Source organism: Macaca fascicularis, chromosome X (assembly GCF_037993035.2).
Source record: "Macaca fascicularis isolate 582-1 chromosome X, T2T-MFA8v1.1".
Lineage (NCBI taxonomy): Eukaryota > Metazoa > Chordata > Mammalia > Primates > Cercopithecidae > Macaca > Macaca fascicularis.
Genome location: NC_088395.1, coordinates 9,162,153 through 9,185,699, shown reverse-complemented (window position 1 = coordinate 9,185,699; position 23,547 = coordinate 9,162,153). Strand labels below are relative to the sequence as shown.

At 46.1% G+C, this 23,547-nt stretch overlaps 1 protein-coding gene across 14 annotated transcripts in view; it reads right to left on the bottom strand.

Moving 5' to 3' along the window:
• TBL1X (transducin beta like 1 X-linked) overlaps positions 1 to 23,547 on the bottom strand; it is a 257,751-nt gene that overhangs the window by 216,938 nt on the left and 17,266 nt on the right. For all 14 annotated transcript variants that reach the window (XM_045383223.3, XM_045383228.3, XM_074029344.1 and 11 more), the window contains exon 2: positions 2,049 to 2,117. The gene's annotated coding sequence lies outside the window, so the exon portion shown is untranslated. The remainder of the gene's footprint in view (positions 1 to 2,048; positions 2,118 to 23,547) is intronic.

Genomic DNA, 23,547 nt, shown 5'->3' with positions numbered 1-23,547 from the left:
AACCTACTCGTCTGGGCTGTCCAGATTCCTTGGAACTACCAGGAGGAAAAGCTAAGTCTGCTGGTCAGCAGAGACTGCGGCCACCCCTCCCCTACGGGCTGAGGCCCAGGAGATCCGAATTCTGTCCCTCAGCCTTTGGCTGGAGTTATTGGAGATCCTGCAGGGAAGCCCCCCCACCCCAACTAAGGAAGGATGGGCAGGGATTGGGCCTGAAGAGGCACTCTGGCCGCAGACTGCCACAGTCGGTGTGTTGGGCTGTGGGGACAAGTCTTGGGGCCAAGTTGTCCAGCCTCCCTGGCTCTAGGAGGGGAAAAGCGTAGCCTGTGGCTATAGAAATGGGTGCCACCCTTCCCCCCGGCCAGGGAACTTAGCATATTAGGCAGTTGCCAGTGCCAGTGCCGCCTGCTACCACTCCCCACAGGAGCACAAAGGGCTTAGACAGCAGGCAGCTGCAGCCAGTACTGGTCACCCCTCCCCGAGGAGTTCGGTAAACTTAAGCAGATTCCAGCTGAGAGGCTGTAAGAATCTGCGTGTTCCGGGGTTGGGACGCTAGGTCCCGGTGGCATGGGTTCACGAGTGGGATCTTCCAATCCATGGGTTTCGCAGTTCCATGGAAAAGCACAGTTTCCTGAGCTGGGTAGCGCGCTCACTCACTGCCTGCCTCGGCTGGGCTGAGGGGGTTCCCCTTCCCCGTGTGGCTCTCAGGTGGGCCACCACACCACACTGTTCTTCCTTCTCTCTGTGGGTCACGCCAGCCTTCCAGTCAGTTTTGATGAGAGAACCTGGATACCTTGGTTGCTGGTGAAGGATTCACACGCTTATTATGGATTTTTCTGATGGGAGCCTCTGAACACCGTGGCTTCTAGTTGACCATCTTGGCCCCGCCCTCCGTCAAATGTTTTTAAATTCACTGATTTGAGTCCTGGAGGCTTGGAAGTTCAAGATCAATCAGCCTACATAGGGCGATGACCTTCATGAGTTCTGCAGGCTGAGAAGTTCACGATTAAGGCACCAGCAGGATTGATTATTTGGTGAGGGATGTTCTCTGCTTCCTTCCAACATGGCACCTTGTCGCCGTATCATCCAGAGGGCAGAGGGGAGGAACACTGTGTCTTCACATAGCAGAAAGTGGAAGGGCAAGAGACTAGAAATCTGAATTCTTTCAAAAAAGCTTTAGGCCTTGAACAGCAGAGATGAAAGAAAGAAAAATGGTCCCTGCCCTCTAGGAACTGACTATGTGTTTACATCCACAAAGCAATTGGAGAGAGTAGTCTATTAGGGACGTGGGTTTGGAGCAAGACAGAAATGAATGTGAACCCCAGCTCTGCTCCTTGCCAGCTGGTAAGTAACCCATGTTTCTGGAGAAGAGGTTCTACGTGTATGGGAAGAAAGGTGAGAAGCTCAGCAGCCTGCACTCAAGACTAGCATCATAAGCAAAGCTGGGCGGGAGGACAGAAACACCAGCTGCCTGCACAGGCACTAAGCAGAGAAGATGAGATGGACACATAATGGGTGGCCCCGTGATAGACAGCTTAAACTGGAGGAGGCATTTGACTGAGCAGCCAGTGAGGAAGCAGGGCTGGTCTTGAGCAAGAGAAGTGTGTAACTGTGAAGGAGACCCACCCGTCTATCAATTTTCTAGGTCCACAAGAAAATGTCAAAAGAAAACAGGTGAAGTTACATTTAATAATACGTTCTATTTTACTCCATGTATCCAAGTGACCATTTCAACATGTAAACCGTATTACATTATCAACAAGGTATCTTGCACTCTTTCTTTTTGAACTAAGTCTTTGAAATCCAGTGTGTATTTTATACTTCTTCAAGGCATCTCAATCTAGACTGGCCACATTTCAAGCACTCCACAGCCACATGTGGCCCATGGCTACCATACTGGAAACTGCAAAGCTACATGGCAACAAAATAATCCAAGGAACTCCCAGAGGAGGTTGTAGGCTATGGGAGAAGGGGCGGAGGGCAGAGAGGAGAAAATCTCACAGGAAAGAATTTCCAACAGGGCAAGAAGAGGGAAGTATAATTTGCTGTACCTTTCACGGTGGGCCTGGTGCTCTGCGAGGCATCTGATGTGATATGATTTCCTCCACCCTCACGGAAATCTGGAAGAAACAGTAAAATAGCAGCAGTGTCACATACCTGACAAGAGCCTAATAGTACATCAATAATAAAGTCAGTATTATCCCATTTTGTTGTGCTAAAAACAAGGCATGATGAGGTTAACAAACCTGCAGGCGGCAAGACTTGGCCCAGGGCATTCCAAAGCTCAAGGTCCCTTCCTTTTCACCAGGGGGACCCCAGAGTCCACCATCACAGTAGCCTTTGGCATTAGCTCCCTGAACTGCAACAGTGGAGAAGGCAGCCCCCAGGGGTCGTCACAGATCACCATGGTCCAAGGAGCAAGAGAAGCATAGCTTTGCCATCTCACTGAGGCCCAAACTCAATCATCAAGCTGTCTGAGTCCCTCACCACAGCCCAGTGCCACAAGGTGCTGAGCTCATCCATGTTCACAGTAACTCTTGTTATGACGATGGATGCCAACAATGGTATCTTTTGCACACTCACTCTGAGTGACATGGGAATAGAGAACTTTGCATGTATTGCCTGTCCAACTCCAAAGTCAATCAAGACAGATGTTACTATGCCCAACTTGCTCTCGGTCACAACACTAGGATGGGTGGGGACTGAAATACAGGTCAGTCTGACTGCAAAGTCCTTATACTTGACCCTTATGCTATGAGGTCTCCTCTCATGATCCCGAGTCCTGTGTACTGTCCAGCTACACTGTCCTATGTGGTGAGAAGAAAATGAATGAGGACTGGGGTATCTAGGGCTTCCCACAGACTCGCAGAGCTTCTGGCTGCCAGCCCCGCTGACACTGAAGGCCAGATGGTCTTGGCTGCTGTGGAGCTACCCTGTGCACTTTGAGATGCTCAGCAGTACCCCTGCTCTCCATCCATTAGATGACAGTAGCCCTCCTTAACCCAGTGTGACAACCAAAACCGTCTCCAGACATTGCCGAGTGTCCCCTGGGGAACAAAAATTACCTTCCTGATTGAAAAGCAATGCACAGACATCCCCCACCTTCCCCGGCAGACATTAGGATGGGTTGTGCATGCTCTGGGCACAGGGCCCTGCCACAGTCTCAGCTCCCTCACAGCACTTGCAAGATTCTCAATTCCCACACCACCGCTACTGCAGGAGCCCCAGGAGGGGCACCCACCACAGTTGGGTAGGTGCAGGTTCTGTTTGGAGAGTAGTTTTTTTTTTGTTTTTTTTTTTGAGACGGAGTCTTGATCTTGTTGCTCAGGCTGGAGTGCAATGGCGCAGTCTCGGCTCACTGCAACCTCCACCTCCTGGGTTTGAGTGATTCTCCTGCCTCAGCCTCCCGAGTAGCTGGGATTACAGGCACCCGCCACCACGCCCGGGTAATATTTTGTGTTTTTAGTAGAGACGGGGTTTCATCATGTTGGCCAGGCTGGTCTCGAACTCCTGACCTCAAGTGATCTGCCTGCCTCGGCCTCCCGAAGTGCTAGGATTACAGGCATGAGCCACCGCACCCAGATGCTTTTTTTTTTTTTTGAGACAGGGTCTTCCTTTGCTGTCCAGGCTGTAGTGCAGTGGTGCCATCATGGCTCACTGCAGCCTCCAACTCCTGAGCTCAAGTGATCCTCCTTCTTCAACCTCCCATGTTGCTGGGACCACAGGCATACACTACCATGTCCGGCTAAAAAGAGATGGGGTCTTGTTATGTTGCCCATGCTAATCTCGAACTCCTGGGCTCAAAGCTATCTTCCCGTCTCAGCCTCCCAAAGCACTGGGATTACAGGTGTGAGCCACCGCACTCAGCCAAGAGCAGCTCCTTTTTTTATTTTTTTATTTTTTGAGACAGGGTTTTGCTCTTGTTGCCCAGGCTAGAGTGCAATGGCCTGATCTCAGCTCACTGCAACCTCTGCCTCCCAGGTTCAAATGAGATTCTCCTGCCTGCCTCAGTCTCCTAAGTAGCTGGGGTTATAGGTGCCTGCCAACACGCCCGGCTAATTTTTGTATTTTTAGTAGAGACAGGGTTTCACCATGTTGGCCAGGCTGGTCTCGAACTCCTGACCTCAGGTGATCCACCCGCCTCGGCCTCCCAAAGTGCTGGAATTACAGGCTTAAGCCACTGCACCTTGCCAGAGCAGCTCTTAAGAATTCTGACATCAAATGAGACAGCCCTGACTTAAGATGACCATGTGTTCTTTCTGGGGCTGACGTTTGTCCCTTTATGTGATGATCTTGGCCAGCTTGTGACTGAAACAGGATGCGAACATTTTAACTGGATGGCCCCCTTGACCAGCAGTAATAGCTCTGTTCCTCTCTCAGCCCCACAAACATCAGCATTTTTTATTCACTCTTTCCCCTTTCTCCTCCGACCTATGTGGCTGCCCACTGGTACAATGCTGAGTAACTTCCATTACCAGGGACAGCACTCTCATCTTTTTATTGTTCTTTCCCTCCCTGTAATGACTAGCGGGTGAGGTCCTCAGGTCACATCAAGGGCAAGCTGGTCTCTAGCATGTATGTGACTCTGCAATGGACAGGATTGGTGACAAACATCTCAATCTGTGACCCTCTTTCAGGGGTTCTGGGAAGGGCACTGATCACGCTGGCATAGTCTAGCCACAGACAATCAGGACACCCGACCGTGAGAAAGGGCAGTGGGAACCAAGGAACACATAAGAAGGCTCTATTGCACCATGTTAATGTCGGCGACCAGGGCTGTCCACCATTCAGCAACAGCCTGTCACCCGTGAGCGCCTCTGCAGGGGCTGCTCCTCAACAAAGCCACCGCGCTGCTCTCTGCATCAGGGGAGCCAAGGAAGCAGCGCCTGCTGCAGGGGAGACATTCCAGAACCCCTATCCAAGCCCAAAACCCCAAGCAAGGGGGGCGTCTCCCTGGGCAAAGCGGCCTGATAGACGTGGAACACAGCAAACCCTCCTCTATCTCATCATTAATGTCCCAACTGCCTTGGGCTCAGATCTCAGCACTGTGCAACCCAAAGAGGAAACCCAGCTCGCAGACAGCACGCAAACCCTAACTGCAAATCGGGAAACTCCCGCCTCCATGTCCCCAAAGGGCAGTAGAGCCGGGGGCAATGTGATTCCGCCACAGGCTTGCTCCAAGACAGTGACCTCAAGGGGCAGCCAGTCTCCTGTGGTCTATGCAGACTTGTCAGATACACGCAAAGAAGGCAAGGGCTGGATCAGCACCTGCTGTGGCTCTCAGTGCTCCTGAACAAACTGCTGGGAGCCCCGGCCCAGCTCAGCCCTCCAGGGCTCAGCCACAGAGCTGCCAGGCCTTTGCTCAGGACTGCATGCTGCACATCCATTATTTTGTTTATCAAGGAGCTGTCAGGGAGAGCAGATTCCTCATTGCTGTTCTCTAAGGCCTATAGGTTTCCAACCTTATTAGTTCAGGGCAGGCTCAAAGGCAGGCCTAAAAACCCTCTTTCCAGCTAGAATTCAATGCATGCTACTCGCCGTCACTCTGACTCACTTCAACAGCCATCTGAAAACACAGGACGCTGTCCTCTTCCTTCTTTGCCTTATAAAATGAGTGATGGAGCAGCTTAAATGAGGGCCTATCTTTGTTCTCGTAACACACTGATTATGTCAATGACTTTTACTGATAAAACTATGTGTAGGTATCCATGTTATTGAAACGACCCAGAGAACAGAAATCAAATCATTATTTGAACAAAAGACAAAAAAAGAAAAATTAATTTGTATCAAATTTTAGAAACACATTAGCTGGGAGTAAAGAGCAGGAAAGGGAAAATAGGCCGGGCACAGTGGCTCGTGCATGCTTTTAATCCCAGCACTTTGGGAGGCCAGAGCAAGAGGATCACTTGAGCCCAGGAGTTCCAGACCAGCCCGGGAAACTTAGGGAGACCCCATCTCAAAAGAAAGAAGAAAGAGAGGAGGAGAGAGGAAGGGAGGGAGGGAGGGAGAGAGGGGGAGAGAGGGAGAGAGAGGGAGAGAGAGGGAGAGAGAGGGAGAGAGAGGGAGAGAGAGGGAGAGAGAGGGAGAGAGAGGGAGAGAGAGGGAGAGAGGGAGAGGGAGAGGGATAGAGAGAGAGAGAGAGAGAGAGAGAGAGAGAGAGAGGGAGGGAGGGAGAGAGGGAGGGAGGGAGGGAGGGAGAGAGGGAGAGAGGGAGGGAGGGAGGGAGGGAGGGAGAAAAGAAAAAAGAAAAGAAAAAGAAAAAGAGGAAAGAAGGAAGGAAGGAAGGAGAGAGAAAGAGGGAGGAAGGGAGGGAGAGAGGGAGGGAAAGAGAGAGAAAAAGAAAAGTAAAAAGAAAAGAAAGAAAGGAAGTGAAGGAAGGAGAGGGGAGGGGAAGAGAGGGCAGGGGAGGGGAGGGGAAGAGAGGGGAGGGAAGGAGGGGAAGAGGGGAGGGGAGGGGGGAAGAGAGGGGAGGGGAGGGGGGAAGAGAGGAGAGGGGAGGGGAGGGGGGAAGAGAGGGGAGGGGAGGGGAGGGGGGAAGAGAGGGGAGGGGAGGGGAGGGGGGAAGAGAGGGGAGGGGGGGGAAGGGGGGGAAGAGAGGGGAGGGGAGGGGAGGGGAGGGAGGGAGGGAAGGAGGGAGGGAGGGAGAGAGAAAAAAAGAGAAAGAAACAAAAAAAGAAAAGAAAGGAGGAAAAGGAAGGAAGGGGAGGGGAAGGGGGGAGGGAGGAAGGAAGGAGAGAGAGAGAAAGAGGGAGGGAGGGAGGGAGGCAGGAAGGGAGGAACATGCTAATCTCGATCTCCTAGGCTCAAGCAATCCTCCTGTCTCAGCCTCCCAATGGAAGCACACTGTTTTGGGTATCCATAGATATGAAGAGAAAGTTTGAAATACCCACCAACTATCTGTGATTAGCACCTACATTTGTGTTACTTGTAGCCAATGTAGCTTTCAAGTTTATGAAACGTAGCACCCTGTGAGCTTAACTACGTATTTGTTATGTCAGGGTTCCTTTTGCTAACTGCTCTTGTGGGCTTTCAGGCTTTCTCTGTGTAAGTCTTTTTTTTTTTTTTTTTGAGACAGAGTCTGGCTGTGTCTCCCAGGCTGGAGTGCAATGGCAGGATGCTGCCTGACTGCAACCTCCACCTCCTGGGTTCAAGTGATTCTCCCGCCTCAGCCTCCCTAGTAGCTGGGAGTACAGGCACACACCACCACACCCAGCTAATTTTTGTATTTTTTGTAGAGACAGGGTGTTGCCATGTTGCCCAGTGTGGTCTCAAACCCCAGGTTCAAGTGATCCCCCCACCTCGGCTTTCCAAAGTGTTAGGATTACAGGTGTGAACCACTGTGCCAGGCCATGGATATCTTTAATGACAAGAACTGTGTGTGTTTGGTTTTAAGACCAGGTAGAGATTATTTACTTTGCAGCCCTGATGGTTACATGTCCAACCAAAGGTTATTTAATATTCTCATCACTTTAGACGCTGTAATCATAAGTGTGTCATCTGTCCTTGAAACATGTTTTCAACGATGGAATTTTTAAATATGGGACTTGAGTTTTCAGCACTCTCAAAACCAGAAGAAAAAGGAAAGAGTTGTCCAGAAAAAGGTCATTCTCATGGTCATGAGTTTAAACAACCTTAACTACAGACAGACAACCAGTGTCCTCTCATGGTCATGAGTTTAAACAACCTTAACTACAGACAACCACCGTCCTCTCATAAACCCAACAATCCACTTCATCTCTTGGTTCCCTTTCCACCCTCATTTGGGGTAGGAACGGCTGATCCAATCAACCAGGTGAGAATCATCTCCATGATTCCTCATGCCACTGACTGGCTTCCATTATGGGTGTAATCATCTTCTGAATAAGAGACAGTGGGTTTTTCTTAGCAAGCAACACACAGGAGTTCTCCTCATTTCAAACAGCATTATTGCACCTTTAAAAGATTCCATTGAAGTGAACCCTAAGAGGCTGCCAGCATTTGCATTTGACCACTTTTAATTTAAAAGAGCCAGTGTCATTTGGTTCAATCTAACGTGGGGGCAAAATAATTGGCATGAAGTCAAAAGTTTGGTTTCCAACTGTGTCAGCCCTGGAGGAGAGGGCAAGACTCTCCTATCCTTTCCAGAAAGACAGAGTTAAGAGTTGCAAATCCACGATGCTCCTTTGGAGATGCCTCCCCACTCCCAGCCCCCTGTAATCACTGAGCAAGGCCCTCTGGCTGTAAGCAAGGGGCGCTCTCTGTCTAGGGTTCTCTGGCTTGTTGGCCAAAACCTTATCCGTTATGCATTGCGGTGTGGGGCTTTCCCTAGTCAGTCCCCACCTCTCTTTCATCTCCTCAGGCCATGTCCTCAATTTAAACACTTGTACCCCAACTCCTCCTCACTGCATGCTTTCCAGAGGGCCAAAGTGACACACTGGCTTTCATGGTGACTCCTTCAAAATCTCTCCCAAAATATCAATGTGTATTGTGTATACACACTATCAACACTACACTACGTATACACACACAGCCAAGCCGTGTTATTTACGGATTCCGTGTCTGTGAATTTGCCTATTGGCTAACATTTATTTGTAGCTCCAAAATCAGTACCCGCAGCACTTTCACAGTCATTCTCAAACATGCAGAGAGCGGCTGTGTCACCAAATGCACGTGTTCCCAGCTGAGGGTGAACGAGGCTCTCACTCTGTAAACGAGTGTCCTTCTCGCAGTCTATTCACAGTGCCAGTTTTTTGAAATGTTGTAGTTTCTGGGTGACTTTGCTGCTTAAAATGGCCCCCAGATGCTGCAGTGCTGTCTCATGTTCTGAAGCACAAGGCTGGGATGCGTCTTAGGGGGAAAATACGTGCGTTAGATGAGGTTCGTCCAGGCGTGAGTCACAGTGCTGCTGGCGTGAGTGCAATGTAAAGGAACCAGCAGAAACACACAATGGAAACACATACAACAAAGTTATGCACTGATTGCTTGACAACACTGTGACCAGAGGTTCACAGAAGCCTCACCGTGTATTTTCCCTAGAGGGGATGCTTTCTATAAAGTCTCAGCGACTTTAGAGAACATAGCTCCAGTGAATAATGGGAATCAAGTATACGCGTGTACAACATGAAGATGTAGCTGTCCCAGGAATCTGTCGGACCTAAAAAAAACAAACCGAAACCCATGTTGCCACATTTTCACATTCCGTAGACATCCCTGAATGGCCCGTCACTATCCCCTCTCCCTTATGCACTGTTTCTCCTGCTCCTCCACCCTCGACGGTTCCTGCCTCTTCTCTACTAAATCAGGGCTACATACTTGTAGGATAGCTGCACGCCATCAGAGAAGCCTCTCTGCCCATAGCCCTTTTATGTAGGTGAAATTTGATTAAAATGAACGTCAAGGGCAGCTGCCAGGGCCAAAGAGAAACTGCAGGCAATGAGGGGCAGAGATGAACCCTTCCCTCTGTAGACTGATAGCTCTTGAGCTCATCCCACACGAGGCCCCAACAGCCCCTTCAATTCCCATGACTCAGCATCTCTCGCGAGCAGCTCTGGTGTTTGTCTCCATGTTTTATGTGGGAAATGGATGGAAACAATGTAGTACCCAGGGGGAGAAGCAAGCCTTGGTTATGAAACAGCATGTCAACTCCTCCTTCCTGTTTTACAAGTCCTCTAAGACCTGATGTGGAAACGTTTCCAAGAAAGCAAATGAGCAAAAACAAAGACTCAAGACCGAAATTTCTCTTGTAATGTGAGTGATCCTAACAATGAACCAAATGGGTTTTAACACGTTCACCTTCATGGAGAACTGTTCTAGCCCAAATTCTAAAAGGACCAAATGTATCAGGCAGGAAGGAATCCTTTAAAAAGAGATCAAAGACTGCTTAAGCAAATTCACAAAAGATGAGCAATTTTCAATGAAGAGTCTCAAGTTAAATATTTTTAAAATTTTTTTTAAAACTTTCTTTTTAAGTTGAAGACTATGAGTTGATTCTCCAAGGACTTTAAAGGAAAACACCTATCACCATGCTTAAAGGCAACACCTGCCACCATGGTTTGAGCTTGTATATCTTCCAAAGAGAACTAAGATAATGAGATAAAGGTAATCGTATTCCTTACTTCCATTTAGACTAAGTGTTTGAACTTGATTTTCTCTGATAGGGTCTAAGTCGGCTTTTAATTATGTCAGACGCACATGAATAGATAACCAAGAAGTACCCTCAGACCCTATAAGACAACCCTAGAGTATGGAATACGCTGGAGTGTTCTGGCAAATTCTCTTCTGGAATTTGGTTCCTTTCTTTCTTGGTTCCTGTTCAAGGCAGTTGAGTCACTCTAACTTCCAGTCAACATAATAATTATACAAATCCGCTGTGATGCCAAGTGAAGATCCCAAAGACAACGCTGTAGCCACTGGACCACACCACATGCAGCTCTCAGCACTGGCAGTGGGGGCATGATTCCCCATAGCTCCATCAATTCAGATCAAGGGCTGTGAACAGTCTCGAAGATGAATCACAGTGTGGTGCTAAAACAAACCTCAGAGTACGTTTGTCCCAAGCCCTGATATGACAGAAAAAAAGAGACAATTCCTATATTTTCCTGGGACCAGTGTCACAGGGGTGGTTAGGGACAGCATCAGGACTAAACTCAACATTTCTGCTCCCATGAGAGGGTTCCTTCCAAGAAAATAGCCAGTATATCAAACAACAACAAAAATCTACAATTACATGGGTTTTTTGTTTTGGGGTTTTTTTTTTTTTTTTTTTTGAGACAAGGTCTCACTCCAGTTGCCCAGGCTGAAGTGCAGTGGCATGATCTCAGGATCTCAGCTCACTACAGCCTCAACTTCCCAGGCTCAGGTGATCCTCCCACTCCAGCCTCCCAAGTAGCTGGGACCAGGCACATACCACCACACCTGGCTAATTTTCTGTATTTTTAGTAGAGATGGAATGTCACCATCTTGCCCAGGCTGGTCTCCAGCACATGGGTCCAAGCAATCTGCCTGCCTCAGCTTCCCAAAGTGCTTGGGTTATAGGCATGAGCCATCATGTCCAGGCTACATGGGTCTCCCTTGATTTAATCCAGGCAATCATAGATGAGTCCTAGAACTCAAATCGGGGTTAAATAACCCCAATTTCCAAATAAATGAATCAACTAATCCCCAAAAGTCTTCATTTCCTTTTATACATGCTGTACAAGTGGGCCGTGAGAACAGGTCCCCTGCAAGAAGTTAGACTTCCTAGAGGAGCCAGGCAGGAAAACCAAATCCTCTCCCTCTTGATGAATGAGACAATCTTCCAAGGGACTTAGAGATTGCTTACGTGATAATGCCAGTTCCTGTTCCCTAAGGCACAGTGTAGCAAGTGGGAAAACATCACCTCCATTGAGCATAAAGAGTTCCTAGAAAGCATTCTGGCAAGTGGAATTGAGATTCTGCCCTATGGCACTGATAAGAAGCAGGTGGAGGGAAATGACCAGCGGAATCTCTATCACACTCCCAGTCACATAGTAATGCACTACATTCATCACTGGCTCAGAAACCCAGCCAATGCCAAAATCGCATTGCTTGTCCTCAAAAGCATGTCTTCTAGCACATTCCCAAATGATTTCATCCTTCCATTCCTTCCTCCCCTTCACACACACACACACCCCCTCTAGCCCCAATCTCAACAATATTCCACTCCCTGCATCTGATACCGTGCACTTTGTATCACCATGCTATGAATCAATCAACAAAACGTCTTGGTACAGAGGCATACAGAACAGAAAGGGAAGTTTGATTCCTTCGTATGTTGCCTCTAGCTCAAGGCCTCTGGCACAAGTCACAAACACTGCAGGCCTCCACAAAACGCTCACACCAGCTGAGGTGAGGGCTCCCCTTCCAAAAACGGACATTGGTTTTCTCACTACTAAAATCTGACTTTAAAGAGGCTGGCTCATTTTAATGTAAATTTTCTTTAGACAAAACATAATTAGAAATTACCAACGCTGGCAGCATAATGACATCTGAAACTGTTAGTCCTGCACTTGGAAAAGTGGCAGTTAAAAAAAGCACAACATGGCTTTCTCATTTTTTTAATGAAGCCAAGTCCTCTTCTTAATTTAGTTCACATACTTCTATTTTCATCTTCTCTTTTACTACGCGTGAATTTCTAGGTCATCTGCTTGTCAGACACACCAGCTTAGTGTCTTAACAGCCAGGGGATGAGAGGAAAGTTAATAAATTAGTAAAAAGAGCAACTGAAAGATGGACTCTGTTCCTCTCCCTGCATCCCACAAACCACTAACTGTCCTTCCCACACGGGGAGCTAGGAAGAACAGAAGCCTTGCTCTCACAACTACTCCATGTACACAAGGAGAACCACTTCAGTGAATCAATACTAACACTCCCTTAAAAAAGTATTTTATAACAAAGTTATTTCTATAACTTGCTGGTAGCCCCCAGAGGCAATACTTGGCTGATGTGAGCATAGCAAATTTCAGGTAACACAGCATCCTCCATAGAAATGCTTGCCGCACACTTTCTAAAAGGAAATCTGTCCTTGCTTGCTGTGTACAATTGAGGTGGGGAATGGAGAAGCTTTAACTCCCTGAATTGTACTTCTGTTGTCCTATCAGCAAGCAATTCCTGATTTTTTTTTAATATCTGAAACATTTCAATCACCAAAACAATTTGAGGGTAGGAGAAGAAAGGAGGCTGTCAGCTTGCCAATGACAAGGCCCTTTTCTCCTAACTGCCACACAGAAACCGAGCATCAATATGCCAACCATTCAGCCCCCAAAGCCTAGAAAACAGGATTTATAGCAAGGTATAAAAAGCTAGTCCACGGATACTTGATAAATGAGTCTTTAACCACAGAGCACAACTCACACTGCAATTGATACCATTAGCAACTGACTGATCATTATCGTGTGCTGAGTACTGTGCAGAGTAGAAACAAAATATAAAGCATGATCATTGCGATTATGGAACTTACTGGCCACTAGCTGGGTGTGGTGGTATGCATCTGTAGTCTCAGCTACTAGGGAGGCTGAGGTGGGAGAATCATTTGAGCCTGGGAGGTCGAGGCTGCAGTGAGCCGAGATCATGCCACTACACTCCAGCCCGGGTGACAGAGTGAGACTCTGTCTCAAAGGGGGAAAAAAAAAAAAAATATATATATATATATATGTGTGTGTGTGTGTGTGTGTGTGTGTGTGTATATGTGTGTATATATATATACACACATACACATATACTGACCAAGTGCAGTGATGCGGTGGTACAGTGGCACACACCTGTAATCCCAGTAGTTTGGGAGGCCTAGACAGGCGGACTGCTTGAGCCCAAGAGTTCAAGACCAGCCTGGGCAATAATAGTGAGACCCCATCTCTACAAAACAATTTAAAAACTAGCAGAGCATGGTGGCATGCACCTATAGCCCCAAGTTATTCAAGAGGCTGAGGCAGGAGGATTGCTTTAGCCCAGAAGTTCAAGGCTACAATCAGCTATGATTGAGCCACTGCACTCCAGCCTGGGTGATAGAGTAAGATCCCTTCTCCAAAAAAAAAAAAAAAAATTAAAAACAAATTTTTTTAAGAATTTACAATCTTGCTGGTGAGCAGGAATAAAAGGACAGAAGAAACAGCTGGCAAAAGGCCACTTAGAAAAAAAAAGCTCATAATAGAAATCTAATAAAACACAGATTTTTTCCCACACCAAATAAATGGCCCATTTATTAAGCTACTAATAAACAGCAAGAGCAAATACTTAATACAACAAAGAATTAATACAAGACAAGCAGAAGATATTTTTTAATTACAGAAGTAACAGGCCTAGCTAAGACCCTTGGGTTTGAATTCATCTCTCCACACAACTATCTGCGAGATATTTAACCTTCCTTCCTAGATGTGTCTGTGCCTACTTACATGGAAAGAATCACCAATTCCCCTTCCCAGTTGAAACAGTCTTGCAGGACATGGTTCTCAAACTACAAAGTGCATGAAAATCACCTGAAAATTGCCTGTTTATGCAGGGTTTCTTGGCCTCAGCACAACTGACATCTGTTGGGCCAGATAATTATTTGAGGGGGCTTGTCCTGTGCACGTTAGAGTGTTTAGTGGAACCCCTGGCATCTGCCCACTAGATGCCAGGAGCAACCCCCACCCAGTTGTGAAAGGCAAAAATGTTTCCACACATGGCCAAATGTCCCCCAAAGGGCACAATCCCCTCTCCTCAGATGAGAACAGGGCTCTAAGATGGAATCAAGAAAGCTACAGGTTTAACAAGCACCCTGGCTAGGTGCAGTGGCTCACATCTGTAATCCCTGCACTTTGGGAGGCCGAGGTGGGAGGATTGCTTGAGCCCAGGAGTTCAAGACTAGTCTGGACAGCATGATGAGACTCTGTCACTGCTTAAAAAAAAAAAAAAAAAGTTTAAATATTAGCTGAGTGGGGTGAGTGTGCACCTGTATTCCCAGCTACTCAGGAGGCTGAGGCGGGAGGACACTTGAGCCCAGAAGGATGAGGCTCCAGTGAGCCATGATCTCACCACTGCACTCCAGTTTGAGTGACAGAGTGAGATCCTATCTCAAAAATAAAGTAATAATAAAAAGATAACAAGCACGCAGTGCTTCAAAAATCCGCCAACAGAGCTGATTTTCTAGGGTAGGACTGGATGTATTCACAATACAAGATGTATTCATCTTCCCTTCCACCCACAAACATGGCAGAGGCACTGCAATGCTAACTCTTCCATCCTCCCATAATGGAAGTCTATGGCTGCTCCCTTTGCCATGTGATTTTTCAGGGATTTCAGACTAGAACAGCCCTCGCCAACCTGTGGAGGCTGGACCTCACCATGGGACTTGTTTTGGTCAATGGGATGTTAGGGTAGTGACAAACAAAGACTTTAAATGTGCCTGCATGATTTATCTTGGTTTCCTATACCTGATGGGAGAGGCACAAACAACATGTCCCAGGATCCCCTGATAAGGAGATACATGATTTCAACCCTAAGCCTAGCCCAGAACCTGACCAGGCCTTCCTATTCCCATATAAGCCCAGGAGAGACACAGCTAACCACTGACTAGTGAGCAAGAAAGAAACGATTTAAGCCTCTGAATTTGGGGGCTGTTTGTTATGCAACCTTAGCATGGCAGAAAGCTGACCAGTACACTCCCAAACTATTTGTGGGCCAAAATGCTGATTAACAAGCTAATTATTGTTGAGTCTTCTGTCCCTAACTCTACCAGTCTTCCTCCACCATTCTGTGAAGCCACAAACCCAGGGGCTCTTGATCCAGGCCCCAGAAATCTACACACAGCATCTGCAAAGTCCTGGGAGCCAGGCCCCACCTGCCACCTCTGCTTGCTTCATGGTGGTCTCATTCCTTATCCACAGCTGGCACAGACTCTGAGACTCCAAGTCCAGAAAAGTAGCTCTGGCAGAGTCCCTGATAAAGTCCCAAACCGAGAATGGCAGGGCCCAGAGCAGGGGGTTCTTGGGAAGGAAAGAGGACCTCAACACACAAGTGTGTCTCTGAGCTGTTCAGCAATCTCGGGGCTCTCCAAAATGGAAAGCAAATCCCGGCTCATTCAGAGGGAATCAACACTGAGGGCAAGCATGGTGGCTCAAACCTGTAATCCCAGCACTTTGGGAGGCCAAGGGGGGAGGATCGCTTGAGACCAGGAGTTTGAGACCAGCCTAGGCAACAAAGTGAGACTCTGTCTCTATTAATCACTCACAATCAACCAACCAATCAATCAAGACTCAGTGAGTGAACAATACAAACCAAATGGCTCAACAGTACCAGATTTCTCAAAATTCAAGAGACAAAACACAAATGTTAAATAAGCCTATGAATCTTGCAGGCTTCAGAGGACCAAATTAAGAGACAGAAACAAAGGAAGTAAGGCTCTCCTTGAAGACTGATAATGTAGTAGGCAGAATAATGGCCCCCAAAGATGCTCATGCCCAAATCCCTGGGACCTGAGAATACGTTTCCTTATATGGTAAAAGGGACTTTACAAATGTGATTAAATGAAAAATCTTGAGATGGGGGGATTATTCGGATCTTCCGGGTGGGCCCCAATGTAATCACAGGAGCCCATAAAAGTGGACAGCCTTTCCCAGCCATGGTCTGAGAGAGATACGCCTATGAAAGGACGGTCAGAGAAGTGCTACGCTGCTCTTCTGCAGATGAAGGAAGGGGCCACAAGCTCAGGAATGCGGCCAGTCTCCAGGAGCTGGAAAAGGCAAGGAAGCCAATTCTCCCCTAGAGCTTCCAGGAAAGTTGTGGCCTTGCTAAACCTTGATTTTAGCACGGTGAGACCCATTTCAGACTTCTGGCCTTCAGAATCATAAAATAATAGTTTTTGTTTAAGCCAGTAAATGCAGTCACTTGTCACAGCAGTGACAAGAAACGAATATGATCAATTATAACACCAACCAGCAAACAGCAAAGTACGACGGCCTTCAGTCTTATCAGCAAGTCCTTCATTGCAGGTACAGATGCCCCAGAAAATCATGTCCCATGAATGGTTTTTAGAAAATCACCCTCCGTATTCTCCAACCCAACCCGGGAAAAGTAATTTTGGTCACACACAGACAAAAGCTTTGATAAATTCAGAAAAGTAAACAACCTTATGATTCTGTTCCTGGGTCAGTCAGGGTTGTGACTTTGGGGACGCCGTAGAAAACAGCCTAAGTCTTGCTGCTTGGAATCCCACGACCTCAGCTCTGGAAGGAACATCACACAACCCCTTTGGGAAATGCAAGCTTCCTAACTCTTACGCCAAGAGAGGACCTTCTCACTCCACCCAAAAGATGCAACACAAGAGAGACCTGCAGGCCCAGCTCTAGCTGACGAAAATTGTTTTCTACATTGACCTTTAGGTACAGGAAAGCGGGAGAAATGTGGAGGAACTACAGCAAATGGGAAGGGAGAAAATTACAGTTCATGCTAGAATAGAAGCTGAAGTATAAACAATTTAACAATGTTCCATTTGTGAACGATTTTCCATTTTAAATGTAATTGGAGGGAGGAGCAGCCTGTGTCTCTGGCTGACTTATCTCAGAACATTCTTCCACCTTCCTTAATCACCTGGGGTTTTGACAAAACATTTGCAAGAAACTAGAACAACACATACTACAACATGGATGAAACTCAGAAATATGAAGTAAGAATCTGGGTGCAAAAGGTCACACATCACATGATTCTGTATCTATGAAATGTCCAGAATAGATAAATCCATAGAGGCAGAAACCAGATTCAGGGTTGCCAGGGGGCTGGGGAGAAGGGGAAGGGGCAGTGATGTCTTAACAGGTACAGGGTCTCATTTGGGAGTGATGAAAATGTTCGAAAATTAGACAGTGGTGATGGTTGTGCAACTTTGTAAATACACTAGGAAATTCCTGAATTATACACTTCAAAGGAATGAGTTGCGTGTATGCTCAGTAAAGCGGTCATTAAAAAAGAGAAGAAGAAACTAGGGTATTAGCCAATGATTACAAGTCACTGCAAATCCAAAATTTAACCATCCTAAGGAGATAAGCCTCCTTACAGAGCCTGGAATCCTCCAGGAATCTGTTTCACCACTTCTTCTGAGTGAAGAATCTGAAAGGAATGAACTGAGGTCAACAGCAAAGATAAGAAGCGGTGACCAGAGGTACCTGCAGAATGCGCTCAGGGACAAAGTGGAAGAGCAGGGCTTTATTATCAAATTCAAGAAGATGCTTTTGCAACAAAGAGTCCGCAGTAACTTAAAGCTGCTCTCCGTCAATGAAAAAAGTCAAACTGTAAAACATTTGAAGAGATTTATTCTGAGCTGAATATGAGTGACCATGGCCCGTGACACGGCCCTCAGGAGATCCTGAGAACATGTACCCAAGGCGGTTGGGGCATAGCTTGGTTTTATACATTTTAGGGAGATATGAGATATCAAATACATTTAAGATATAGATTGGTTTGGTCCAGAAAGGTGGGATGACTTGAGGCTGGTGGGGGGGGGGGGGGGCGGTTCTAGGACAAAATTCTTCTGATTGGCAATTGGTTGAAAGAGTTATTATCGGCAAGGCCTGGTAGCTCATGCCTATAATCGCAGTACTCTGAGAGGCCAAGGCAGGCAGATTGCTTCGGTCCAGGACCTCGAGACCAGCCTAGGCAACATGGCAAAACCCCGTCTCTACAAAAAATACAAAAACTAACCAGGTGTGGTGGCACACACCTGTAGTCCTAGCGGCTAGGGAGGCAGAGGTGGAAGGATCGCTTGAGCCCAGGAGGTCAAGGCTACAGTGAGCTGTGATAATGCCATCACACTCCAACCTGGGCAACAGACCTTGTCTCAGTAATAAAAAAACAAACAAAATAGCTATTATCAATAGAAAAAAAATGTCTGGGTACCATAAGGGGTTGCAGAGACCTAGGTTTTATCATGTAGATGATACCTCCAGGTAGTAGGCTTCAGAGAAAATAGATTGTAACTGTTTCTTATCAGACTTAAGGTCTGTGTTGATGTTAAATGCTGTTGGCTGTTCATGAATTCCAAAAGGGAGGAAGGCATAATGAAGCATGTTCAAACCCCCTTCCTGTCACGGCCTGAACCAGTTCTTCAGGTTAACTATGGAGTGCCCTGGCCTAGAGGAGGGAGTCCATTCAGATGGTTGACCAAAAGTATTACCTTTCCCCAAACTTAAAAACTAAAATAAAATAAATAACAAATACATCGATCATACACATCTTCTGGTAACTTTCTAGCTGCTCCAAGGCTTGTTAGATCAGACACCCAAAAGGCAAATTGGCCCCCTTTTGTGAACTGATTTGAGACTGGTTGATTTTGGCAGGGTAGGGGGATGAAGAAAGGATGGATTTTGTTTGCTTGTGAAAGGCATGCTTGACTAGCTATGCTTTGCCCAAAGGTTGCAGGGGGCATAGTAGCACCTCAGAGCTCTTGGCACCAGGTACAGCTACAAACTCACCCCATGTGGGCGGGTGCTGACAACACAGCCCTGCCATCCCATCAGAAGGCCATCCCAGCATCTGCAGCAGAGGGCACAATTAGGCCCAATGAGAGCAGACTCCCATTTGGGGGAGCGTCATGGTTTGTGTTTTGCTAACATCAGAACCTGCCTCACCTACTCCAAGTTATTCTCGGTATCCGCCCCTTGCCATAAGGAAGCCATGCCCAGAAGCCCAAAGAAAAGACTGACACATTCGATTACACAAACATGGGAGCTTGATGCTTCAAACCACAAGCAACATTACATGGCAAGGAATGGTCTAGAAGAGAAATACCTGGAACAACTAACAAACGATTAACTATCATAATTTACAAAGACTTCCTTTAAGGCAGCAGCCCTCGAAGTCTGTATGGTTCTTGAACCATGGGCACCAACATCAGCTGGGAGCCCATTAGAAAGAGAGTCTTAACCTAGCCCCTCATTCAATGAATCACAAACTCTGGGGATGGGATCTGCCACTCTGTGTGTTGGATTTTCTGGGATTTGGGGGGAGTATTTATGCAACAGGGTCTTGTGCTCTATCACCCAGGCTGGAGTGCAATCACAGCTCACTGCAGCCTCAAACTCCTGGACTCAAGTGATTCTCCCACTGTGGGCAGCCTCTCGAGAAGCTGGGACTACAAGTGCATACAACACCTGTTTTTTTTTTTTTTTTTTTTTTTTTTGTAGTGCCAGGGTTTCCCAGGCTGGTCTCGAACTTCTCAGTTCAAGGTATCCTCCTGCCTCAGCCTTCCAAAGTACTGGAATTCCAGGCATGAGCCACCGTGCCTGGATGCTCTCTGTGTTTTAACTCTGCAAGTGGTTCTAATACATGATGAAGTTTGAGAACCACTGTACAGCCATGTAAACATTTACAGCAGCATTATTCATAATTGTCACAATAAGAAACAAGGAAACAACCCAAATATTCAACAACTGGTGAATGGATACACAAACCATAGTGCATTCATACAGGATGGAATCCTACCCAGCGATAGAGAGGCATGAGTTAGTGACACGTGCAACAACATGAAGCCCCAAAACCATGATGCTGAGGGAAAGACGCCACGCAAAATAATGAGTACATACCATGTGATTTCAGTAATACAAATTGCTAGAAAATGCAATAGTCACAGACCGCCCACCAAAGGCTGCCTGGGGAAAGGGGTATAGGCAGGGGGAGAGACATTACAAAAAAGCACGAGTAAACTTTGGAGAGTGATGGAAATATTCTTTATTTTGATTGTGGTGCTGGTTTCACAAATATGGGGGGGGGGGGGGTGTGTGTATGAAAAAACGAGCCAGGCACGGTGGCTCACACTGGTAATCCTAGCACTTTGGAAGGCCAAGGCAGGAGGATCACTTGAACCCAGGAGTCTGAGACCAGCCTGGGCAACATAGGGAACCCTCATCTCTACAAAAAATAAAAAAATCATCCAGGCATGGTGGCACGTGCCTATAGTCCCAACTACTCAGGAGGCCGACGCAGGAGGATTGCTTGAGCCCAGGAGATTGAGACCAGCCTGGGCAACATAGTGAGACCTTGTCTTTTAAAAATGTATGTAAATAAAGAAATAAAAAAGAAAAAAGATTAAAATTGCACACTTCATACAAGTCTAGCTTACTGTACACTTCGATATACCTCAGTAAAGATACAAAAATAAGGAAAGCAGATGGTGTGAAACAAATATAATAGGAGTCCATTCGGATAAAGACCCAAGATTACCTATTAGCATATGGACAGCTGAAAGTGCTAGAAACACATCTATAATGCTGCACTCCAGACTGAATCCCCTGCCAGAGGGGAAGGAAGGGAGAACTCCACACTGCTTGGGTTCTTTGAAATTCACATAGATGCAGTATCACCTGGGTGGGGGTGGGAGGGATGCACTTAGGGGCCGGCAAAAAGACTTCAAAGAGACCCGCATAGGAGTTTGTTAAGAGCACAGATCAGGGCTTGTTGGAGGGTGGAAAGCAGAGCCTGGCAGGCTTCAGGGGGAGGGAGGAAAAAGCCTAACCAGGCAAGAAGATGGGAGGAGGGTCAGCTCTTGTTGGGGGGAGTTAGGTAAAAGAAGGCAGGCAAATGTGGGCACTGGTTCTTCAGGGAACAGACACGGATGAACATGACCACCAGATCAAAGCCAAGGGGCACTCGCGGTTTCTCCATCTACACAGTCATTTCATTGTTCATTTGTAAATGAATACTTCTGAAGGGTTTGAAAGTCACTTTTTTCTTCTAAACTGAGCTCCGAAGTCTTGTTGGTCTTTTTGCTTCAGAAAAAAATCCCTACTTCCATGGAATGTATGAAAACTAAAAGATGCTTGTATTGCTTTCAAAGCCCCATGGGATTTTTATTCCTTCAACTTCATTACATCTTCATAGAGGATGTAAATACCTCATTTACAGCTACCACCAGGTGCAAAGCTTCTAAGGCAGGGTTTCTTAATTTCTGCAATGCTTTTGGGGCTGGATGACTCTCTTGAAAGAGGAAGGACCTTCCTCTGCACTGCAGGAGGCTATCCCTGGCCTCCACCCACTAGATGCCAAGAGTACACTTTCCTCATTTATAACAACCAAAACTGTTCCCTGGGAGCAAAACTGTAACCGCCTGAGGGGTTCTTCCTGCCGGCTGCATGAAGAACATGGCATTTTAGTACAGAAAGAGTTTAACAGACACAAGGCCAGCCACACCACATGGGAGATGGAATAACTAAGGGAAAGGCAATAATTAAGGGAAATGAATAATTAAAAGAAAGGTAAGATGGGGGGTGGGTTAGCTCAGATCTCTTTCACTGTCATCATTCTCTCACTGATACAACTTTTGCAAAGGTGGCTTCAATCCTCCCTCTGGCTTTCATACATCTTATCTTAAGGTGCTGGCTATAGAGATAGAAAAAGGGTGACGATCACTCTGGCTTCTTCCTGCTGACAGGGGGCACAGTTGCAGGGGCTGGTCCCAGGGGAATAGGAGTGCACTCACCACTTTGCAGCTACCTGCATGTACTCACAGGTGTATGACAAAGATGTTAATGTTCTTACAGTTCTAGTACAACACTTAAGTCAACAGTAGACTATAGGTTGTTAGAAAGAGAGACTGGGATAAACAGGAAAGAGTAAATTTAAATATACTGTCCCATATCTTTTTAGTCAGTGTCCAAGTCTTAAGACTAGATCAGTTAAACAGCTGTTTCCCATATCAGGAGGTGGCACTGCAGATAGGCTAAGCCCCTGTAAGAGGCATTTCCATAGACATGGAAGAAAAACAAAGATTAACATTGGGCACAATGTATCCAGACGTCAGATTCAAAACATCTTTAGTTACAGAGGAGGAAGGTGGTAGCAATCTGACATGTTTTTCTCTTACAATAGGCTTCAGCTTGTAGGACCTCAGGAAAGAGGTAGTACAATTATTAAGGCCAAGTTAGAAATGAAAGAAAAATTTGAAAGCATTAGTTTGGGGACTTGTAGTCCAGAAAGAATTTGGGATTCAGTCCAAATGACAGAAAATAATAAAAATTCAAAAATAGTGAACAAGACTAGATTCTAACAACAGGTGTTCTATAGTTTTTTTCTGAAACATAATTTATCTTTCCAGTCCCTATTTTTACTAAAGACAAATCACATTAGGACTAATTTATGTGCAAAAATAAGTTCTATTCTTACTATACTTGGCCCAAGTGTTTGCATAAAGTCAGCAGGAACAATCATTTGCCACATAGGCTCCTTTTTAAAATTGGCTTTGCTACAACTTTATTCCCTAAGAAATCTCAGATTAGACTTCAAAGCATTTAGCCCAGCCACAGATTTATCTGTGCCTGCAACTACTTCTATTAATTGGGTGAATGCCTCACCTCAAGAGCTCAAGATAATTTGGGGTTCCCTGACCTGTCAGAAAGTGACATTCTTTACTCAGGAACCTGTCCAGGGACAGTGTAGACAAGGTATGAGGCCAGCTTACCCAAGGGGCTTTATTGGCTCTGTAAGTCAACTTTGAGTCCTTAAAGCAATCTGAAAGTCTGCCGTTCCAACCAAAGCTTTGGTAAAATAACCAGTGTCTCCAATTGTGTCCTGCTACAAAAGACAACAGATTTGTATTTAACAAATAACTATAACATCATACATTAAGTGTACTTGCAAACAGTTTTCAAATTCTAGAGAAATCAGGTAGAGAGAGAAATGTGCTTCAGATTTTGTTCACAAGAGCATACTTTATCCAATTGTTAAAAGCTATAAATAGCTCAAAAGAAAAAAAAGGTTTTCTGGACTCTGAAAAACAAAAGAATTAGCAATGTTTCAAATGAAAAGCCATAAAAAGATTATTTTGGTCTTCCATTAGTTCAGTCCATGTAATTAACTCCTGTTCTGCTCGATATCCATGAACACATTAGCTCTTAATGGGAGCCTTGGAAGTTTTTCCTGTATTTTAAAGTCACAAACTCCAAAGTTATCAGAAAACTGTCACAGTCCTATAGCTGATTATAAAACCACCTTGAAAATAACCAAAGTAAAACAATTGTGCATGACAAAAGTTTCAGAACAGCCACAGTTAAGGTCTGGTCATCTCTGTGGCATACAATAATTTAACATAACAAT